The sequence below is a fragment of the Psammomys obesus genome, unplaced genomic scaffold (assembly GCF_907164565.1).
Source record: "Psammomys obesus unplaced genomic scaffold, mPsaObe1.curated_primary_1811, whole genome shotgun sequence".
Classification (NCBI taxonomy): domain Eukaryota; kingdom Metazoa; phylum Chordata; class Mammalia; order Rodentia; family Muridae; genus Psammomys; species Psammomys obesus.
Window position 1 is genome coordinate 17,789 of NW_026590319.1, and position 21,553 is coordinate 39,341.

A 21,553-nucleotide genomic window follows, 5' to 3' on the forward strand; every position below is an offset into this window, starting at 1 on the left:
TATATATATATATATATATATATATATATATATATATATATATATATTAGAATCATGGGAATCTCTGTTAATATAGAAAGCAATGAAGAAAATATTAAGCCACGTTTAGGCACTGTTTTAGGGCACTTTTACTAAAGATCTTAATGTCTGTGCCAAACTACACATTTACCAGTCATCCCTGAAAATGGAAGAATGCCAGCTAGTCTCTGAAAAACTCATTCCTCTCTAGAGAACCTCATATCTAGACCTAAGATCACATCTGTTCAAGTCAGTGTCCTCAGATAATTGTCATCATAGATCCAGAGAATCCTTCTCTCTGGAGTGTTTCACCTACTAAGAGAAACCACAGAGAGCTAGACTTCTGGATTTTGAAATGCAAGTTTTCAAATGTGCTGGAGGCATGTAGCTGTTTCTCAAAATTTGTGATAAAACACAATGAATATGAATGAAGAGCTTTTCTCCATTGTTACTATAAATTTTGAGAGATGATAATTACTATAATTTTTGAGAGAAAAATTCACAGAAATTGCATTTGACAGGAGCCCCTGACCAAAAATAGAATCCGTTTGAATGCTTATTTTGCTTAGAATCTCAATCCTTGCAACAGATTGTAGTAACAATATATATATCAGGTATTAAAAATTCCATAGGTCTTTTCTTAATATCTTTTTGTAAGCATCCTTATTTGTAGTTTTTACTTCAGTTTATTCATCCTGACCATCCTGTTGGATTCTTCCTCTTGTCCCTCCTGCTCAGTATATCTACCTCTGTCTATTTCAATGCCCAGTATTGACCCTTCAGCTTCTCTGGAAAATGTCAAGGCTCTGGTTAGTTTTATGGTTGTGTCCCATGACCATCTTCTCCTTCAGTGTTTCCTTACTCACCTGAGGATGAAAAACAAAGGGGAGCTACATCAAGTTCTTTATGTATCAGCAAAACTCTAGCAAGATATTTATAGGGACAGGTTGTGGTGTTTGTGTGTCAGACTCTGTAATACTTTCATTTTATTATCATGTTGTATTATGGTTCTTCACATGAATTCATAGCTTTTCAGGTTATAAGCTCACAAAAAGACACAGCATTTTATATAAATCCTGTTCTTACTAATTTGTGTGAGGATGGGTACCCAAAGTTTTGAATCAACATATTCATTTTTACAGACAAATTATTAAGGTGCTTTGATAGCCCAGTTTTATGATGATAAAAGGTTTAAGAAATTTCACTTGTAATTAATAGAGAAAATGTATTTACATTCTCAGCAACGACATCACTGTAGCAAGGACGGACTAAATGTGTAGGGGTTATTTTCTCTGCTCTAAAGGCCTATGCCTTTTATGCTCTGTACACATAAGGTTATTGTACAATTCAAATGCTGATTTCTGTACACCTTATTAAGATGTATTTTTTGAAGTCGCCTTAGTTTTGTGTAAACACTACTTTCCAATTGTCTGATGATATGCTAATAAAGCATCTTACAGTCAGTTGCTGAGCAGGGAAGAGACTAGTTCTAGACTTCCTGCCAGCCAGGGGAGGAGGAGAGAAAGGAGGAAGCAGTGGATTCACCTATTTCCAGGTGGGTCCAGGAGAGAGAACTCACCAACAAAGTTATAAAATGTAAGTATCTTTGCCATACACTAAGGGAGGAAACCAAATTACCTGAAATGGTTAAGAGTAGACTAATAACTGGTCAGGTCTTCTGCTGTGAGTTTGTTAAAATAATATAATAGAGTATAGAGTCTCCCTTATTTGTATGATAGCCAGTTTAAGAGAGATACCTTGATACAAACACATTTTTGTAAAAACAAATGTAACAATTTGGTGCCCAAAATGGGCATAACAGACACTAATGTCTCCAGAACTTACATAGAGTCTAAACATAAACAGATAGTTTCTCAATGCTGTTGTGCTTGAAAGACAAAACCTTTTTCTTAGATAAAAGCTCACAACTTTCTAATTTGAGTCCCATCTCCCGCCCCCATAATGTTCCATGCCGGATGTAGAAAATAGACTGAGATTCCTCAGGCACCTGAATTGTTAAGATCTAGAAGGGAATCTGGGTCTAAAAAAGTAAAGTCCTTAGGGAGAGGTTCTAAGATTAAAGAAGAAGATTATGTTCTGTGTTGAAAATAGAGAAAAACACAATGATACATTCAAGTTTTGGTACTGTAAAAATGCTATTTTATCAGCATCTAGGATCCCAAAGCCAATTTGCACATTTATTGCTAATCCTCATATTTGAAGAGTACCAGCCAGGCTCTTCAAACTCCACTGGTCTCATACAGATGTCATATTTGGACCTCATATCACATCTGTATATGTAAGTCAACATCCTTAGATATTTGTCGTCATTGGTCCAGAAAAGCCCTCTCTCAACATAAGAGTGTTTCAGATGCCAAGTGAAGCTTAGCTTCATAAAGCTAGATAGATTCCTGAGCAATGAAAGGGAAGCTCACAACTGTGCAGAAGGCGTGTATATCAGTATATCTCTCAACTATGGTATTGAAACACAATGAGCACGAATAAATAGTCTTTGCCTTTGTTATCATATGAGAAAATATCAAAATTTAATTGGGCAAGAATTACTCACCCAAAAAAGAAATAATCTGAATGCTTATTGGAGTTAGAGTCTCAATCCTTAAAACTGATTTATATGACAAAAGGAAAAAATAATCAGATATTAAAAATTCTATGAATTCTTTATGAGGACCTTTTCAATAGCATCCCAAGAAGCAGTTTTCATTTCAATTTATTCATCATATATATTTTTTTTAATTTTTAAAATTGTTTGTTTATTGTGGCAAAAAAATAAGAGTGGCTACACAGGAGTGCAGAGATAAATTGTTTTAGTAAAATTGTTAAATCTCTACAGATTTTTTAAATATTTATTTATTTATTTATTTATTGTTTTTTTTGTCTTGAGTGAATTTAATTAATTAATATATATATATTAAGATGGTATAACTATCTTTTTTAAAATTTCTTATTAATTACACTTTATTCATTTTGTATCCCCCCATAAGCCCCTCCCTCCTCCCCTCCCGATCCCACCCTCCCTCCCCTTTCTGCATGCATGCCACTCCCCAAGTCCACTGATAGGGGAGGTTCTCCTCTTCTTTCTGATTTTACTCTATCAGTTCTCATCAAAAGTGTCTGCATTGGCCTCTACTGTGGCCTGGTAAGGCTGCTCCCCCCTCAGGGGGAAGTGATCAACGAGCAGGCCAATCAGATTATGTCAGAGGCAGTCCCTCTTCCCATTACTGTGTAACCCACTTGGACACTGAACTGCCATGGGCTACACCTGTGCAGGGGTTCCAGGTCATCTCCACGAATAGTCCTTGGTTGGAGTATGAGTCTCTGGGAAGTTCCCTGTGTTCAAATTATCTTGTTCTGTTGCTCTCCTTGTGGAGTTCCCGTCCCCTCCAGCTCTTACTATTTCCCACTTCTTACATACATATAATTTTAGTTGGATTCCTCCACAGGTTACTCTTGGATAATATTTTTATCTCGATCTAAATGCCTAGTGTTGGCTCCCTGGTTTGCCCTGACATTGTCAATAATCTGTTCAACTTTCAAACATGTGTCCTATGCTGATCTTCTCTATCAGTGCTTTAATACTCAACTCATGATGAAAACTACATCAAAAGCTATATGATCATTACACTGGATATTTGTGAGTCTGAGGCCAGCCTACCTCCAGATAGCGAAAGCTACACAGAGAAATCATGTCTGGAAACAAACAAACAAACAAACAAGATCCTAATAAATTACCAGAAGTTCCAAAGGACATTGAGAAGGACAGATCTTTGTGTTTGTGTGTCTATAATCATCTCTTTTTCTTATCATATCCTGTTATACTTTTTCACATAAATTTACAAACTATCAGTTTCATGGCTTTTGAAAAGGCATAGAAATTTATAAGAAACTTATTCTCACTAATTAGTCTGAGTATGTACATTTGGTGTTGGGATTAAGCCTACTCATTTGTACAGAATAATTATGGTGCTTTGTTTACTCAGTTTAAAAGAATAAAATTTTAAAAATTTCACTTGATTATCCCATATCAAATGTCTAATATCCATTTGTAAGTGAGTATGTGTCTCATCATATGTGTCTTTCTGCTTCTAGAATACCTAAGTCAGGATTATCTTTTCTAGTTCCCACCACTTGGCTACAAATGTCTTTATTTCCTTGTTTTTAATTGCTAAGTAGTATCCCATTGTATCAATGTACCACAATTTCTGTATTCATTCCTCAATTGAGGGACATCTGGGATGTTTCCAGATTCTGGCTATTAGGAATAAATCTGCTACAAACATGGTTGAGCAAGTGTATAGGATAATCATACTAAATATGTATACCTAAAGAAGCTAAGCAAGAAAGAGGACCCTGGGTAAGATGCTCAATGCTCATTCAGAAAGGCAAATGGGATAGACACTAGAAGAGGATGAAAACAAGGAACAATACAGGAGCCTACCACAGAGAGTCTCTGAAAGAATCTACCCAGCAGGGTATTAAAGCAGATGCTGAGACTCACAGCCAAACTTTGGGCAGAGTGCAAGGAATCTTATGAAAGAAAAGGGAGATAGAAAGACCTGGAGAAAACTAGAGCCAGACATTGAGAGCAACAGAACCAAAATATCTGGGCCCAGGCATTTTTCTGAGACTGATACTCCAAGCAAGGATTGTTCATGGAGATAAACTAGAACCCCTGCACAGATATGGCCCACAGCAACTCAATCTCCAAATGGGCTCACTAATAAGGGAAACAGGGGCTGTCTCTGACATGAACTCAGTGTCTGTCTCTTTGATCACCTCTCTCTGAGATGGGGGCAGCCTTACCAGACCACAGAGGAAAACAATGCAGACAGTTATGTTGAGACCTGATAGGCTAGGGTCATATGGACTGGAAGGAAGACCACCCCTATCTGTGAACTAGGGAAGAGGTATGGGAGAGAAGAGGGAGGGAGGGTGGGATAGAGAGGAGATGAGGGAGGGGGCTACATCTGGGATACAAAGTGAATAAATTGTAATAAATAAAAATTAAAGAAAAACAAAAAGAAGTATTTAAAAGGGAAAAAATTCACTTGAAGGCAATGGTACAAAGATGTAACATACAGTGCTACTTTCAAAGTAGTGAAAACACACTGGGTGCATCCTGACCATCCACATCAATAAAACAAGGATGGACTAATTATGGAAGGGCTATTGTTTGTACTGTAGGGGATTTCACTCTGTATACTTTAAATTAATATTTTGACTACTACATCTGTTAGGGTAGAAATTAGAATTTAATACTATGAGTTTGAACAACAATAAGATAAAAAATAAGTAGGATTATGACTGAATTTTTGAAATTTCAATTTGCACTGAAAGCTTTAAATTTTATATTCATATTAAAGTTAATTTTCCAATAAGTACACACAACTATTGATTTTTAATATCTACAAGCATACAGTTATTGGAACTATTTGGTTGCCTTGTTATTAACTTATGTTGGTAATGCTTCTTATAAGACCCACAATGCAATATCCATAATAATAGTTATAATTGGGGGGGGCAAGATGGCGGCACCGGGAGAACACCGTGTCTGAGAAGCAGGACAACACACTCCGTGCAGCGACCAGGAGACTGAACTCTGGGCCCTGAAACAACAGCTATCTTGTTTCCCAGGTGAAGGGAGGCTCTCACGGCGTGGGAATCAGTCAGGTCCACTCTTGGCTGCCCAGCCAGAACCTGGAAGAGAACCCAGCTAACGCTGGCTTTGGGTCTCCAGGCTGGTGCTGCAAGCCTGCTTGTCCTGATCATTTATCCAGGCTAATTGGTGGGCACAAGGGTGCCTGAGGCTAGGAGTCCCAGTCGCAAAAAAACCCCACGGGGAAGGAAAGTTGCCAGACTGGTCACGGGTCACCCAGTCCTTCCCTGGAAGGTCTCTCCAACCACGGGTACCTGCCGCCATCACAATTGAGCTCCCGCCGCACACGGATTGCAGCTGCGTGCCCAGCTCAAAATCCCTACTCCCTCTTCGGAGGAGGCAGGAGGCATCCAGCAGAATCTGCCACAAACCACATTGTCTGTACCCCAACCCGAGATAGGGGCTGGGAAAACCCAATCCTTTCGGGCACTCCCCCAAACGCCGCCATCACCCTGCCACAGCTGAGCAGAAGGATAAAGAGGCTTGCTTCACAATGCCAGAACTCCAGTGCTGCTGGCCGCTCCTAGCAAACAAACTACAGCTCGGGATCTGGGACTATGGTCATTCTACACGTCCTGAGATTATCCTGGGTCCAGTGCAATAAGGTCTAGCAGCAAGTTCTATCACCAGCACACCACCCCATCCCTGACAGAGAAAAGCCGGATCAGGGCTCAGGATCCGACTGAGAAGCCCCAACCCCTGCTGGCACTCCCCTGAGAGCACCTCTATAAACTTGCCCTAGCAGAGGGGAAGGTCAGAGGGGAAGGACAGAGAGGCAGCCTGCCAAGGACACAGGACCCTCCCTCCAGCTCACCCAGTGGCCCCTAGCAGAGAAACCCAAGCTCTGGATCTGAGGACACTCAACCCTACACGATACTTTCTTGGGATCAGCAAACATAGATTCTACCACTAGGCTGCTTCTGGCAGAGAGATCGGGGCCTGGGATCTGGGATTGAACACTCATCCTAACTCTTTCCCACGCCACCCAGGGACCAGTCAACATAACCCCTCCTGGCAGAGGGAAAGGACAAAGAGGCAGCACACAGGAAAGGTGGACACCGAGTCCTGCGGCCACAGTGTCACAGAGCTGACTGTTAGCCTACCCGTGCACTTCCACAGCAGGACCAAGTCAGAGAGTAGAGAGCAAGAGGAACCCCTGTGCATTCCAACTGGTCCTGCAAGAGAGTGAGTGAACCTTCTAGGGAGAGATTGCCCCAGACCCAGGGCCTCTCCACAGAAGCAACCAGACCAGATCCCTGCTACCCACACCCCTAGTGTGGGCATCATAGGTATTCTTGGGATAGCGACCCAACATTGAAGCCTCTGCCTTGCGGGTCCACCAGGGTAATCTAGGCAAACAATCTTTGGATCTCGTCAGAACTGCATAATAGTGGCTTGCAGGCCACTGCAATAGTCAGAGAATCCGCGCATGCACACTGTGCCTGCTAAAAGCTCACGCGAATAGCACCAGCGTCACATTCCTTACTTAGGCAAAACTGAAACCACAACGCACACTCCCAAACCAGTGAGCCCCTCTCATCTTCCTGAAAAAACAGTCCAGAAAACAGAAAAAGAGGATCATAGCTCAAACTACAATCTCGAGGAACAACCGGTGAGGATTATAAATAACAAGATGGCTAGAGGCAGACGTAAGAACACTCCCAACAAAAATCAGGACATAATGACCTCACCAGCAACCCCACAAAACAATGGACACTTCAATTCACTAGATATACAAGAAAACATCCTCAAAACTATGTTTCTCCAGCTATCAGAGGCCCATAAAGATGAAATGAACAAAGCCCTCAGAGAAATAACCAAAGAAATCAAGATTAACCAAGAGGAAACAAATCATGCTCTCAGAGAAATGACCATGAAAATTGAGGCAAACAGAGAAGAAATGCACAAAGCTCTCAAAGAAATGTCCACACAAATGAAGGCAAATAAAGAAGAAATAAACAAAGCTCTCATAGAAATACAGGCAATTATACCCAAAGAAGTAGAGGCACAATTAGTGATACATAGAGAGGAAACGGACAAAAAAATAGAAGCTATCATTGAAAAGCAGGAGTCCACATTCAAACAGATGAAGGAAATGGTGCAAGACATGAAAACAGAATTAGAATCAATAAAGAAAACACAAATAGAGAAAAACCAGGAGCTGGAGAACATAGAGAAGAGATCAGGAACTACAAAAGTAAGCATCACCAACAGAATACAAGAGATGGAAGAAAGAATCTCAGAAGCCGAAATTGACACGTCTCTCAAAGAAAAAATAAAATAAAAAACGTTCCAAACACAAAACATCCAATAAATCAAGGACACCATGAAAAGACAAAACCTAAGAATAATAGGAGTAGAAGAAAAAGAAGACATCAGGCTCAAAGGTCAGGAAAATATTTTCAAAAAAATTATAGAAGAAAACTTTCCCAACTTAAAGGCGGCGATGGCCATAAACATACAAGAGGCCTACAGAACACCAAGTTGACTAGACCAGAAAAGAAATTCTTCACGTCACATCATAGTCAAAACACTGAACCTACAAAACAAAGAAAAAAATCTAAAAGCAGCAAGGGAAAAAGGCCAAGTAACATATGAAGGTAGACCTATCAGAATCACACCAGATTTGTCAACAGAAACTATGAAAGCCAGAAGGGCCTGGACAGAAATCATACAGTCCTTAAGGGACCACAGATTCCAACCCTGACTACTATACCCAGCAAAACTTTCAATCAACATAGACGGAGAATTCAAGATATTCCAAGACAAAACCAAATTTAAACAATATCTACATAGTAACCCAACTCTACAGAAGTTACTAGAAGGGAAACTCCAATCCAAAGAAAACAACTACATCGAAGGAAACAGAGGAAATAGATAACTACACACACACAAAAAAAAAAAGAAGACAAGCAATGAAACTCAGTGACACCATCAACACCACATCTAAAGTAAGTAACAATTGTTGGTCACTAGTTTCTATCAACATCAACAGACTCAACTCCCCAATTAAAAGACACAGACTAACAGAATGGTTGCGGAAACAGGATCCATCATTCTGTTGCATCCAAGAAACACACCTATGCAACAATTATAAACACTACCTCAGAGTAAAGGGCTGGAAAAATGTCTATCAAGCAAAAAAAGCGGGAGTAGCCATCCTAATATCTAATAAAATAGACTTTCAACCCAAGTTAATCAAAAAAGATAAGGAGGGCCACTATATTCTCATCAAAGAAAAAATCCACCAAGAGGACATCACAATTTTGAATATCTATGCCCCAAATACAAAAGCACCTACATTCGTAAATGAAACAATATTAAAGCTTAAATCACACATTGATCCTAATACCCTAATAGTGGGAGACTTCAACACTGCACTCTCACCAAGGGACAGATAAACTAGATAGAAAACAAATGGGGAAATAAAAACACTCACAGAATCCCCAAATCAAATGGACCTAATAGACGTCTACAGATCTTTTCATCCAAACTCAAAAGAGTATACCTTCTTTTCAGCACCGCATGGAACCTTCTCCAAAATAGACCATATAGTTGGTCATAAAGCAAGCCTCAACAGATACAAAAAGATTGAAATAATCCCTTGTAATCTATCTGACCACCATGGACTTAAGTTGGACCTCAACAACAACAGAAATAACAAACAGCCTACACGCACATGGAAACTGAACAACTTGTTACTCAATGACAGCTGGGTTAAAGGAAGAAATAAAGAAAGAAATTAAAGACTTCCTATAATTCAATGAAAATGAAGGCACAACATACCCAAATTTATGGGACACATTGAAAGCAGTGCTCAGGGGAAAATTTATAGCACTAAGTGCCTGCAAGAAGAAATTTGTAACATCACATACAAACAACTTAATGGCCCAACTGAAAACCCTAGAAAAAAAAGAAGCAGATACACCCAAGAGGAGCAGATGACTGGAAATAATCAAACTCAGGGCTGAAATCAATCAATTAGAAACAAATAAAACTATTCAAAGAATCAATGAAACAGAAAGCTGGTTCTTTGAGAAAATCAACAAGATAGACAAACCCTTAGCCAAACTAACTAAAAAGCAGAGGGAATCTGACCAAATCAACAAAATCAGAGATGAAAGAGTGACATAACTACAGACACGGAGGAAATTCAAACAATTCTTAGGTCAAACTACAAAAGCCTATATGCCACAAAATTTGAAAACCTAAATGAAATGGACAATTTTCTTGATAGATTCCATCTTCCAACATTAAGTCAAGATCAGGTAGAAAGACTGAACAGCCCTATATCCCCCAAGGAAATTGAAGCAGTCATTAACAGTCTCCCCTCTAAAAAAAGCCCTGGGCCAGATTGTTTCAGCGTGATATTCTACCAGACCTTCAAAGAAGTGCTCACACCAATTCTCCTCAAACTATTCCACAAAATAGAAACAGAAGGTACATTACCAAACTCATTCTATGAAGCAACAGTCACCCTGATACCTAAACCACACAAAGCCCCAACAAAAAAAGAGAACTTCAGACCTATCTCTCTTATGAACATTGACGCAAAAATACTCAATAAAATAGTTGCAAACCAAATCCAAGAACACATCAAAGATATCATCCACCATGACCAAGTAAGCTTCATCCCAGGCATGCAAGGGTGTTTCAACATATGGAAATCCATCAATGTAATCCACCACATAAACAAACTGAAGGAGAAAAACCACGTGATCATCTCCTTAGATGCTGAAAAAGCATTTGACAAAGTCCAACACCCATTCATGTTTAAAGTGTTGGAGAGATCAGGAATACAAGGTACATATCTAAACATAGTAAAGGCAATATACAGCAAGCCTATAGCCAACATCAAACTCAATGGAGAGAAACTTAAATCAATCCCACTGAAATCAGAGACAAGACAAGGCTGCCCACTCTCTCCCTACCTCTTCAACATAGTACTTGAAGTTCTAGCCGGAGCAATAAGACAACTAAAGGAGATCAAGGGGATACAAATCAGAAAGGAAGAGGTCAAAGTGTCACTATTCGCAGATGATATGATAGTGATGATATGATATATGAGCGACCCCAAAAATTCAACCAGAGAACTTCTCCAGCTGATAAACACCTTCAGCAAAGTGGCAGGATACAAAATCAACTCAAAAAAATCAGAAGCCCTCCTGTATACCAAAAACAAAAGGGCCAAGAAAGAAATTAGGGAAACAACGCCCTTCAGAATAGCCACTAACCACATAAAGTACCTTGGGGTGACACTAACCAAGCAAGTGAAAGACCTGTTTGAGAAAAACTTCCAGTCTCTGAAGAAAGAAATTGAAGAATATCTCAGAAGTTGGAAAGATAACCCGTGCTCATAGATTGGTAGGATTAACATTGTGAAAATGGCCATCCTGCCAAAAGCAATCTACAGATTCAATGCAATTCCCATCAAAATACCAACTCAATTCTTTACAGACCTTGAAAAAAAGATTCTCAGCTTCATATGGAGAAACAAAAAACCCAGAATCTCCAAAACAATCCTGTATAAAACCAGATCATCTGGAGGTATCTCTATCCCTGATCTCATGTTGTACTACAGAGCAATAGTAATAAAAACCACATGGTATTGGCATAAAAACAGAAAAGAGGATCAACGGAACAGCATAGAAGACCCAGAAATAAACCCACACACCTATGAACACTCGATTTTTGACAAAGAAGCCAAAATCATTCAATGGAAAAAAGACAGCATCTTCAACAAATAGTGCTGGTCCAACTGGATGTCCACATGCAGAAAAATGAAAATAGATCTATATTTATCACCCTGCACAAAACTAAAGTCCAAGTGGATCAAAGACCTCAACATAAAACCAGACACTCTAAATCTGTTAGAAGAAAAAGTTGGGAACAGCCTAGAACTCATTGGCACAGGAGACAACTTCCTGAACAGAACACCAACAGCACAGGCTCTAAGAGCAACAATCAATAAATGGGACCTCATGAAACTGAAAAGCTTCTGTAAAGCAAAGGACACTGTCATCAAAACAAAACGCCTGCCTACAGATTGGGAAAGAATCTTCACTAACCCTTTATCTGACAGAGGACTGAGTATATACAAGGAACTAAAGAAGTTGAAAAGCAGCAAACCAAGTAATCCAATTAAAAAATGGGGAACAGAACTAAAGAGAGAATTCTCTGTAGAGGAATATCGAATGGCAGAGAAACACTTAAAGAAATGCTCATCCTCATTAGTCATCAGGGAAATGCAAATCAAAACGACCCTGAGATATCACCTTACAACCATCAGAATGGCCAAGATGAAAAACTCAAGGGACAACACATGCTGGAGAGGTTGTGGAGAAAGGGGAACCCTCCTCCACTGCTGGTGGGAATGTAAACTGATACAACCACTCTGGAAATCTATCTGGCGCTTTCTAAGACAATTAGGAATAGTGCTTCCTCAAGACCCAGCTATACCACTGCTAGGTATATACCCAAAGTTTGCTCAAGTACACAAAAGGGATATTTGTTCAACCATGTTTATAGCAGCATTATTTGTAATAACCAGAACCTGGAAACAACCCAGATGTCCATCAACGGAGGAATGGGTACAGAAATTCTGGTATTTTTACACAATGGAATACTACTCAGCAATCAAAAAGGAGGAAATCATGAAATTTGCAGGCAAATGGTGGGATCTAGAAAAGATCATCCTGAGTCAAATATCCCAGAAGGAGAAAGACAAACATGGTATATACTCACTTATATATACCTATAAGATATGATAAGCATAATAAAATCTATACACCTAAAAAAGATAATCAAGAGAGCGGACATGGGGTAAGATGATCAATCCTCGCTTAGAAAGACAGATGGGATGCGCATTGAACATATGACGGGAGTCTACTGAGCGCATTTGAAAGACTAGCAGTGTTTTCAAAGCAAAGACTCATGACCAAACCTTTGGCAGAGTACAGGGAATCATAAGAAAGAAGAGGAGGTAGTCTGATGAGGAAAGGATAGGAGCTCCACAAGGACCAAATATATCTGGGCACAGGGTCTTTTCTGAGACTGACATGCAACCAAGGACCATGTAAGAATATAACCTAGAACCTCTGCTCAGATGTAGCCTGTGGTAGCTCAGTAACCAATTGGTTTCCCATAGTGAGGGGAACAAAGACTATTTCTAACAGTAACTCAATGATTGGCTCTTTGACCTCCCCACCCCCCAAGGGAGGAGCAGTCCTGTTAGGCCACAGAGGAGAGCTTTGCAGCCAGTCCTGAAGATACCTGATAAAACAGGATCAGATGAATGGGGAGGAGGTCCCCCCTATCAGTGGACTTGGCAAGGGGCAGCTTGGAGATGAGGGAGGGAGGGAGGGACTGGGAGCGAAAGAGGGATCGGGACACGGCTGGGATACAGAGTTAATAAAATGTAACTGATAAGAAAAAAATAAAATTAAAAAAAAATAGTTATACTTGAAAGATCCAATATGACTCAATAGGCAATGGCCAAAAGAGTGACATCATGAAAACATTATCATTGAAGTACTGCATAATTAGTTAGTTAGATATTTTTAAGAAACTTCCAGTCACCAGAATAAGTCACCAGAACCAGCATCACTGCTTTCTTGTCATGTGTGAAAAGAACGCACAAAGTTTCTATCCTGCAACAAAATATAAAGTACATCAGAAGAAGAAATTCATCTAGGCAACTGAAGCAACTCACCCTGCACATCTCCTAGTCACACTGAGTGAGTTCATTTCATCCCATCACTTTAGCAAGTGTTGCAAGAATGTCTTCTTTTCATGATTGCTTCATCTAAAGTTGTCAGTCACCAGCACAGTTTTGGGGGTAGGAGTTTTATTTTTTTATTAGTTACACTTTATTCTTTTTGTATCCTCCCATAAGCCCCTCCCTTCTCCCCTCCCGATCCCACCCTGCCTCCCCCTTCTTCACTCATGCCCCTCCCCAAGCCCACTGATAGGGGAGCTCCTCCTCTCCTTCCTTCTGATCTTACTCCAACCAAGTACCATACATGGAGATAACCTAGAACCCCTGCACAGATGTAGCCCATGGCAGTTTAGTGTCCAAGTGAGTTACATAGTAATGGGAAGAGGGACTGCCTCTGACATAATCTGATTGGCCTGCTCTTTGATCACCTCTCCCTGAGGGGGGAGCAGCCTTACCAGGCCACAGAAGATGACAATACAGCCACTCCTGATAAGATCTGATAGACTAAAATCACTCACAGCACATTTAACAAAAAGAAAAGACAAAAGTTAATGTCTCTCAGGGAGAATCCTGGATGTTATACACAAGTAGGAAAAGTACTCTTCATGTATCTTCCTCATATTTTTAATCTGAATTTCTGTTCTATAAAAGTGTTCATCTTCAACCAAGGAACATGTATGGATATAACCTAGATTCCCTGCTGGGATATAGCCCATGGTAGCTCAGTATCCAAGTAGGTACCCTAGTAATGGGTACAGAGAATATTTCTGACACGAATTCAATGGCTGGATCTTTGACTTCCCCCACACACACCCTGAGGGAGGAGCAGCTCTGCTAGACCACAGAGGAAAACTTTGCAGCCATTCCTGGTGAGACCTGATAAGTTAGGGTTAGATGAAAGGGAAGGAAGTCCTCCCCTATCAGTGGACTTGGAAAAGGGTAGGGAGAAGATGAGGGAGGAAGGGTGGGATTGGGCGGGAATGAGGGAGCAGGATACAGCTGAGATACAAAGTTAATAAACTGTAACCTATATTAAAAATTGAAAATTTAATTAAAAAATAAACAAATAAAAATAAACCATAACAGGGTCCAACTGCAAGTTGTACAGGAATTGAAAGAGCAGAGAAGTTCTTCTATCTCGAATATTTTGAGGAATCCTTTGTACGCTTTTCTTATATGCATGTAAAGGAAAGTGAGAGACATGGTCCTCAATAATTTTTTCAAATAATGGTAGTGAGCCTTATCATTTCATGTTACTTTAGTAAATATAAGGAAGTTATCTTTAGTGGTAATGTTAATTAGATGTTAATGCAGAAAAATTTTAATCTAGCAACATGGCTGTTCTGAGCACATTCAAAGACGTTTTAGGTCTGTATAATCAAGATGGAATGCAGGCATGCCCTTAGTATACACTTCTATTCCCAAACAATGAAGGTAATTTAATCTGTGGAAAGAAGTTTCCATTTTTGAAAATGATGTCTAATTGAGAGGCAGACAAAGTCACTAATCAGAGAAAGCCTTGACAGACTAAGCCATAGACACGTTATACTCAACTCTTAGTAGAACAGAGATGAAAGAAAGGTGACTTAATAGAGTGATGCATACATATATGTGTGTGTGTGTGTGTGTGAGAGAGAGAGAGAGAGAGAGAGAGAGAGAGAGAGAGAGAGAGAGGAAGTTGTATTCAAGCAGAGAAAGTATATGGTATCTTTATGGCATTTTTTAAAATCTAAATTTCTGTTCTGCTAGTGTGTTCACTCACATGTTGAACACTTGTTAGGAGGGTGGACACCTGACTCTATCCATAATATTTCTGTGAACTCTTTGAAGATGTTTCTGAAATGCATGTAGTTCTTTGGGGGTGTATGTACACTAGGTTAATTATTTGAAGTTATGCTGCTTCCTACCCAACTTGTATATTTTGAAATGGAGAATGAAATAAAGATATCCCTTTATGTAGAGATAAGTTCTCCAGTCTTGTAGAATTGCAATCATTCCAGTGATAATAAGATTTTTGGAGTTATCTACTGTGAGTGTATTTGTTTTTCTGAATGAAGGAATATTGTAAGCCTTGAATGATAAGTGATGAATATCGATAATTCCTTTGATATTTTTTCACAACAGTGTACCTCACTACTAGTCTAGGACAAGGTACTCTATTCTGTTTCTCTTGTATCAAACTCTGCATGGAGAAGGTGCTAGTCCAGCAGGTCTAATCATCATCACAAGTATTTTAACTTCTTTATGTCTCATCCATTGTTATCTGTCATCTCACAAAGGGAAATAGTGCTATACAGGTTCTGAAAACCTAATTACTCTAAAGACTTTATATACCCAAAATTTGCTCAAGTACACAACAAGGACATTTGCTCAACCATGTTTATAGCAACTTTATTTGTAATAGCTAGAACCTGGAAACAACCCAGATGTCCATCAAAGGAGAAATGGATACAGAAATTGTGGTATTTTTACAAAATGGAATACTACTCAGCAATCAAAAATGAGGAAATCATGAAATTTGCAGGCAAATGGTGGGATCTAGAAAAGATCATTCTGAGTGAGGTATCCCAGAAGGAGAAAGACACACATGGTATGTACTCACTTATATAGACCTATAAGAAATGCTCAACCTCATTAGCCATTAGGGAAATGCAAATCAAAACAATCCTGAGATTTTACTTTACACCCATGAGAATGGCCGAGATCAAAAATTCAAGTGACAACACATGCTGGAGAGGTTGTGGAGAAAGGGGAACCCTTCTCCACTGCTAGTGGGAATGTAAACTTGTACAACCACTCTGGAAAGCAATCTGGCGCTTTCTCAGACAACTAGGAATAGCGCTTCCTCAAGATCCAGCCATACCACTCCTAGGCATATATCCAAAAGAGGCTCAAGTACACAAAAAGGACATTTGCTCAACCATGTTTGTAGCAGCTTTATTTGTAATAGCCAGAAGCTGGAAACAACCCAGATACCCCTCAACTGAAGAATGGATGCAGAAATATTGGTACATCTATACAATGGAGTATTACTCAGCAATGAAAAATAAGGAAATCATGAAATTTGCAGGTAAATGGTGGGACCTGGAAAGGATCATCCTGAGTGAGTTGTCCCAGAAGCAAAAAGACAGACACGGTATGTACTTACTCATATAGACATCCAACGTAGGACAAACCCACTAAAATCTATGCATCTAAAGAAACCAAGCAAGAGAGAGGACCCTAACTAAAATGTTCAATGCCCACCTGAAAGGCAAAGAGGATGGACATCAGAAGAAGAAGAAAACAGGAAACAACCTAGAAACCTGCTACAGAGGGCCTCTGAAAGCCAGAAGAAGAAAACAGGAAACAAACTAGGAACCTAACACACAGGGCCTCTGAAAGCCTCTTCCCTGCAGACTATCAAAGCAGATGCTGAGCCTGATGGACAACTGTCAGGCAGAGTGAATGGAATTTTATGTAAGAAGTGGGAAATAGTAAGAGCTGGAGAGGACAGGATCTCCACAAGGAGAGCAACAGAACAAGAAAATTTGAACACAGGGAACTTCCCAGAGACTCATACTCCAACCAAGGAGTATTCATGGAGATAACCTAGAACCCCTGCACAGATGTAGCCCATGGCAGGTCAGTGTCCAAGTGGGTTACCTAGTAATGGGAAGAGGGACTGCCTTTGATATAATCTGATTGGCCTGCTCTTTGATCACCTCCCCCTGAGGGGGGAGCAGCCCTACCAGGCCACAGAAGAGGACAATGCAGCCACTTTTGACGAGAACTGATAGACTAAGATCAGAAAGGAGAGGAGAACCTCCTCTATCAGTGGACTTGGGGAGGGGCATGCATGCAGAAACAGGAGGGAGGGTGGGATCGGGAGGGGAGGAGGGAGGGGGTTATGGGGGGATACAAAATGAATAAAGTGTAATTAATAAAAAAATAAAAAAAGTTAAAAAAAGATATGATAAACATAATGAACTCTAAACACCTAAAGAAGATAAACAAAAAGAAGATCTGGGGTAAGATGATCAATTCTCACTTACAAAGACAAATGGGATGGACATTGGAAGTAGGAAAAAAAAAACAAGTAACAGGGCTGGAACCTACCGCAGAGGGTCTCTGAAAGACTCTACCTAGCAGTGTTTAAAAGTAGATACTAAGACTCATAACCAAACCTTCAGCAGAGTGTAAGGAATCATATGAAAGAAGGGTGAGTTAGTATGACGTGGAGAGGATAGGAGCTACACAAGGACCAAATATATCTGGGCACAGGGGTCTTTTCTGAGACTGATACCCCACCAAGGACCATATATGGATATAACCTAGAACCTCTACTCAGATGTAGCCCACGGTAGCTCAGGAACCAATTGGTTTTTCCTAGTACGGGGAACAGGGACTATCTCTGACAGGAACTCAATGTCAGGTTCTTTGACCTCCCCATCTCCCAAGGGAGGAACAGTACTGCTAGGCCACAGAGGAGGACTTTACAGCCAGTCCTAAAGATACCTGATAAAATAGGGTCAGATACAAGGGGAAGAGGTCCTCCCCTATAAGTGGACTTGGAAAGTGGCAGGGAGGAGATGAGGTAAAGAGGGAGGGTTTGAGAGAGAATGAGGGAAAGGAATACAGCTGAGATACAGAGTTAATAAAATGTAACTAATAGAGCAGGCCAATCAGATTATGTCAGAGGCAGTCCCTCTTCCCATTACTAGGTAACCCACTTGGACACTGAACTGCCATGGGCTACATCTGTGAAGGGGTTCTAGGCTATCTCCATGAATAGTCTTTGGTTGGAGTATGAGTCTCTGGGGAGTTCCCTGTGTTCAAATTTTCTTGTTCTGTTGCTCTCCTTGTGGAGTTCCTGTCCTCTCCAGCTCTTATTATTTCCTACTTCTTACATAAAATTTCATTCACTCTGTTCGACAGTTGTCCATCAGACTCAGCATCTGCTTTGATAGTCTTACCAGGTCACAGAAGAGGACAATGCAGCCACTTTTGATGAGAACTGATAGACTAAGATCAGAAAGGAGAGGAGAACCTCCCCTATCAGTGGACTTGGGGAGGGGCATGCATGCAGAAATGGGAGGGAGGGTGAGATTGGGAGGAGAGGAGGGATGGGCTTATGGGGGGATACAAAATGAATAAAGTATAATTAATAAAAAATAAAAAAGTTAAAAAATGTAACTAATAATAAAATTAAAATATATGTAAAACTATTGAAACATGAAAAACAAAACAAAACAAAAAAACAAAAAAAAAATTCTTGAGGATATCCTGGCAATTAACCAAAACTAAATAAACTGAAGAGAAAAAAAAAAGATTTTATATGTGGACCTCAGATTGCTATTTGGATGAGTTGATAACTTCCTCAGAGACTTATTGTCATCATTGATCCAGGCAAGCACTCTCTAAACACATGTGAATTTGCAATGCCAAGTGAAACTTCAAATAAATAGTTTCCTCACATTTATTTTTTATGTATAAAGTAATATTGATCAGTCTCTCAACAGAGATACTAGCATGATATAAACAATGTCAGATTACAGCCTGAATAAACTGTCTTTTCTCTATTGTATAATATAGAAGATGTATTAAATATCAAATATCATGCTATATGACAGTTATTGATATAAAAGAGAAATGTATTGAGAAAATATTCTGGGTTAACTTTCTATCCTAAAATCTGACTTCCTGTACAAAAATGGGAAAACAGTGTCAAGTATTAAATATGCCATGGGTTATTTTAAAATGTCTCTTAGTAAACATCCTACATGAGAGATTTTATGAAAATTTATTTGACAAGAGCATTTTAGTAGATTCCTCCTTCTCCTTCTGTTCAAGACTTTGTCCTCTATCTGACAGCCCAGTATGGACTTTCCAAAACATTTTGGGGAAAAACCTTTTAAGATAGAAACAAAAATTTGATGCTCAAAATTTAAGGGAAAATAACATGGAGAATATGGGGAAGCATTAAAAGTTAACCTCTGAATCTCGAATTTTAATAGAAATCTTTAAAATGAAGGTAGTTTTCCAAGTCCTCACAGCAAATACAAGACACAGTTGGTGTATTTTTAAAATCAACAAACATAAGGATTGGTAATATTTCATTACCTTAGCACTAGCTAGTGCAGGCAATTTTTACTTTCTGAGACCTATAACACTAGAAACATGGAATAGAATAAAACTGATTTTTCTTAAAGTACTGGAGACATATATCTGGTTTAAGAAGTCCCCAGCCTTGGCACAGAGAAATCACATCAACTGAATGAGAGTCATAGATTACCTGTCATGCTTGAAGAAAAAGAAGCTTTACAGGCTTTTAACCTGCAGCAAAGTATAAAGAAAATATATCAAGAATGGAAATGCATCCAGGCAATTCTGATAGCCTCAGATGTCACACCCTATAATTCTCCTATCACATACAATCTTCTCAACCAACAATGAATTAGTTAATTTCTTTTCCTCAATTTTAACTTTTCTTACAAGGAAAAGTTTTGTTGCTGATTGCTTCCTCTAAAGCAATCATTCAAAGCACCTTCAACAACACAAGACACAGAGTTCTTGTCTTTCAGGCAGAATAGTGAATACCCTGTGCTGTAGTCTGAAGCTATGTTGATGTCTATTTGCCATGCAGCAGCCAAGGATCATAAAGTTGTGAGTGGTCTGTACTGCCACCTGAGGCCATGGTGATGCCTGGGTCCCTGCTGCTGCTGAGCGATATGTCTGGGTCTGAGGTCCTAGTGCAGCCAGGGTCTATGTTGATGTTTATGGCCTATTGATTGAAGGCCATACAGATACATATCTGTGGTATAGTCTGCAGCATGATACATCATGAAACATCAACCAAGTTAATGTTTGTGGGTCCTTCTGCTGCTAAAGTCCATGATGATCTGAATAGCCTGCATTGCCATCTGAGGCCACAGGGTATCTCCTAGGCTCCTAGCTCTTTAAGAGGTTTCAACAGCATGCTAAACATGTGTTAAAGGGGTGGTGGGCTGATTCTATTTATGATATTCCTGTGAAGCTTTTACAGAATTTTCTTTTATGTATGTAATTTCCATTAGGTGAATCCTACACTAGGTTCATTATTTGATGCCATGCTTCTGCCATGTCCAGCATCTAAATTTTGTAATGGAGGATGAAATCAGTGATGTTCCTTCATCTACAGAAAATTTCCCAGGTATTGTGGAAATGCATTCATATCAGTGATGATAAAAATTTTTGAAATTATTTCCTGTGAGCCAAGTTTCTTTCTCTGAAATGAAGTCATTTTGTGAGCAATGAATGATAAATTGGTGAAAATCTAAAATTAAATTCGTTTGATAATTTTTTTGAGAATGATGTACATCACTATGTTTCTGGATCAAGGTTCTCTATTCAATTTTCCTTATATCAAACTTTGCTTGGTGAAGGCAAGTTTATCTAACTGACTTTATTGTGAATCCTAACACCACCCATTTGAATACACATGCAAACTCTACTGTTAAGTTTAGTGCTATTCCAAAAAAAGTCTAAAAAAGGTATTAGGAAAAGTTTGGTACACTGTAAATATGCCCATCTCTTCAAAACCTTGAGTCCTAAAGCTAATCCTGACTGTACTCTGTTATCTCTGAAAAATGGAAATATGCCACCCAGGCTCTAAAAGCTCATTAGTCTACAGAGGACCTTATATCTGGGCCATTGATTGCCATTTGTATGAGTTATTCACTGTCTGCAGAGACTAGTTGTCATCATAAATCCAGAAAAATTCTCTCTAAACATATGAACATTTCCAGTGTCAAGTCTTTTTAGGTTTGAAAAGGAAGATCATGGTTGTTCAGAAGGCATAATGCTCACTCTCTGAATGGAGGTAATGAACTAGAGACAGCATCAATAAATTTTATATTGCATCTCATATCATATCAGAGTTAAATAATATAACATATGTTGTTTTGTGAGACAATTACAGAAATGAAAGAGAAACACAGAAGAGATTTGGGGTTGACATTCTATCCTAACATCTGCTTTTCTTCACAAAAAAATGAAAATACATTCAAATATTGCAAATGCCATGATTTTTTTAGATCTTTTGAAAATTTATTCATCAAGAGCATTTGTGTATATTATTCCTCTTCCTGAAGATCTTGTTCTGTCTTTTGCAGCTGAATATTGAC

At 39.2% G+C, this 21,553-nt stretch overlaps 2 non-coding genes across 2 annotated transcripts; both read right to left on the reverse strand.

Annotated features, from left to right (window-relative positions):
• Window positions 1-2,293: 2,293 nt before the first annotated feature.
• Window positions 2,294-2,355, reverse strand: LOC129676444 (small nucleolar RNA SNORD109A). The gene has a single exon (XR_008720079.1). It is a non-coding gene; the product is annotated as a small nucleolar RNA SNORD109A (small nucleolar RNA).
• Window positions 2,356-18,730: 16,375 nt separating this feature from the next.
• On the reverse strand, window positions 18,731-18,795 carry LOC129676449 (small nucleolar RNA SNORD109A). Its single transcript, XR_008720083.1, has one exon. It is a non-coding gene; the product is annotated as a small nucleolar RNA SNORD109A (small nucleolar RNA).
• Window positions 18,796-21,553: the final 2,758 nt, after the last annotated feature.